The sequence below is a fragment of the Cebus imitator genome, unplaced genomic scaffold, assembly GCF_001604975.1.
Source record: "Cebus imitator isolate Cc_AM_T3 unplaced genomic scaffold, Cebus_imitator-1.0 Scaffold160, whole genome shotgun sequence".
NCBI lineage: Eukaryota > Metazoa > Chordata > Mammalia > Primates > Cebidae > Cebus > Cebus imitator.
In genome coordinates this window covers 1600478-1603318 of record NW_016107475.1, presented here as the reverse complement: position 1 = coordinate 1603318, position 2841 = coordinate 1600478, and the positions used below count along the sequence as shown (strand labels likewise).

The window sequence follows — 2841 nt, the reverse complement described above, 5'->3', positions numbered from 1 at the left end:
AAAAACGTTCTTTGATGTGACACCGAAACACAATTAAAAAAAAAAAAAAGGCCAGGCGGAGCAGTGGCTCATGCTTGTAATCCCAACACTTTGGGATGCCAAGGTGGGCAGATCACAAGGTCAGGAGTTCAAGACTAGCCTGGTCAACACAGTGAAAACCTGTCTCTACTAAAAAGACAAAAATTAGCTGGGCATGGTGGCGGGCACCTGTAATCCCAGCTACTCAGGAGGCTGAGGCAGGAGAATCCCTTGAACCCAGGAGGCAGAAGTTACGGTGAGCCAAGATTGCGCCACTGCACTCCAGCCTGGGTGACAGAGCTATACTCCATCTCAAATAAAAAAAAAAGAATCCTCAGCTCACACCATAATAACTGACACTCATGAGGTGTTCCATGCATTTGCACTGCATGAGATGGCATTTCCATTCCCCAAATGAAAACAAACCACAGTGATATTTTAGGATTTAAAAAAAATAAACAAAAAACCCCAGGAGAACAAAGCTAACCTCTGCCTGGCATATGGCTCTTGAACACCGCCCCACTTCTGTGAACAAAATGATTATTACCAATAAAAACTTTGGCTATGCACCTCCCACATCTGCTGCATTTGGCTATGAAGCCCTCTCCAGCAGAGGTGCCAAGTAAGTCTTTATACAGCCCTTTGTTAGACTTTTTGAGGGAGGTTTTTGCTTCTCAGCATTGTACTAAATGTCACTCATAAAACAAGGTGTCAACATGGATAGAAGTCTGCCTGTGACATGCTGTGAGCATCAGGGCTCCCCGCTTTATCCTCCTGCCCTTTCCTTGGGGCTGGGGAGAGAAGACAGGAGATGGTCTATATCCTGACTGGGTGGTGCCCAGGCCTGGGTGTCCTCAAGGGGGTCAGGCAGCCTCCTTGATGGTCCCATGCCGATTTCATTCTGATAAATGTGGAGGGAGGCGGCTGAATACTGGTCATGGGGTAGAGGGCTGGCGATGGTGGCTCAGAGGCAGTTAATAAACATTTCTGAAGGCTGATGTGGAGCATGCCCCATGCCACGTCCTCACGTGGGCTACCACAGTGATCCACAACAGCCCAGCCAGGTGGGCAGTGTCAGCCCTCGCCATGGTGTAGGAACCTGAGTCTTGGCAATCTGCCCCTCATCTGCCCCCAGACTCTGCACTTGTTCTGGTATTTTAGCATGCTGGTAGTGAGGGAATGTGTTCTCTTACTGGGTCCATGAGAGGTGTAGTTTTTAGGGCAAGAACTTCCCAGCGCCATGTCCCCCGCCCCGCCCACATCTCTTTCTATCTGGGAGATTTAATGGTTTATATTTAAATTTCACAGGAGCGGGAAGAAATTAAGAGTCAATCGCCCCAGCGGAAGTTTAAAGGAACTTCTTTCATTGGCCAGAGGAACTTGGGGATGTGGGAATGTCCCCCAGGATAAATTCCCCTGCTCCTCCACCCACGCTGGATTTCCAGCTCTCTGGAATCCCCTCCGGTGTCCACTACGTGGATTTCCCTCCTGGATTTTCCCCCTCCGGTGTCCCCTTCCACCGAGTGTGGAAGCTGCCTTTCCTCTCCTAAACTCCATCTCTCTCAATTCCCTTCCACTTCGTGTGCAAGCTGCTTTCCTCTCCTGGGTTCCATCTTTCTGGATTCTCTCACTCGGTGTGAGAGGAGCTTTCCTTCTCTGGTTTCCCCCTCTGGGAGCCCTTCTCACTCAGTGTGAGAGCGGCTTTTCTTTCTCTCACTCAGTGCGAGAGCTAGCTGCTTCTTCCTCTCTCCTTCTCCTTTTTCTCCTTCTCGATCTAAATAAATCACTTTCTGCAATCACTTTTTGAGTCCAGTATTTTACTTTACGAGCACACTGCGCCACGGTCTCCTCTCTCATTCTTGAGAGAGTGATAGACCAAGAACCTTGAGAAACATCCTCTCAGGGGAGCTGAGGACTCCCCTGAACCCCAACAGTAGTGATACAGGAGGGGGGCAGGGAAGTGCTGGGTAGAGAAGGGCAAGTCCCTGGCTAGGGCTCCACCCTCAGGCCTGTGCCCACGAAATCTAGGTGAGGACAGGCACTCCTGCCTTCGTGCCCAAACGTTGCATTTTCCAAGACCACCCTGGCCTGCCACGCCCCCATCCTGTGCCTATAGAATCCCCCAGACCTACCAGGCAGGCACACAGCGGCTGGATGGCAAGACAAGCAGATCAGTGGAAGAAGATACATGCTGCATGTCTAGAGAAACACATGGGCGGGTGGAGAAACACGAAAGTGGCTGGATGTCGAGAGGCCATCAGGAGCACACCGCCAGACACCCGCGTCCCGGCAGGCCATCAACCAGCAGAATGGCATGGCGTTCAGCCAGGACAGGAGGAGGAGAGGCCGGGCCACCACTGAGTGGCCCAACTCCAGAGGAAAATCATCTCCCTGTTTCCCCATCTGCTGTAAGCTACTTCCACTCAATAAAACTTTGCACTCAATCTCCAAGCCCAGGTGTGATCCGATTTTTCTGGTACACCAAGGCAAGAACCCAGGATACAGAAAGCCCTCTGTCTGTGTAACAAGGTAGAGGGTCTAATTGAGCTGGTTAACATGAGCCGCCTACAGACAAAAGCCAAACTAAAATACGCCCACTGGGGCTTTGGGAACTGTGCATATCCACCCCTAGACACTGCCATGGGGTCGGAGCCCCACAGCCTGCCATTGAGCTTCGGGGCACTGAAGGAGTGAGCCACACCCCATCTCACACCCTGTGAGGGGGACAAGGGAACCTTTCCTGTTTCAGTAGGATAACTCAGAGAAGGTGACATGTCTTCCCAATCACTCCTGATAATCTCACCCCAGGAACAAGGCTGCCCC

At 51.4% G+C, this 2841-nt stretch overlaps 1 protein-coding gene across 1 annotated transcript in view; it reads right to left on the bottom strand.

Annotated features, from left to right (window-relative positions):
- BEND3 (BEN domain containing 3) overlaps window positions 1-2841 on the bottom strand; it is a 25310-nt gene that overhangs the window by 13206 nt on the left and 9263 nt on the right. The gene's annotated exons all lie outside the window — the stretch shown is intronic.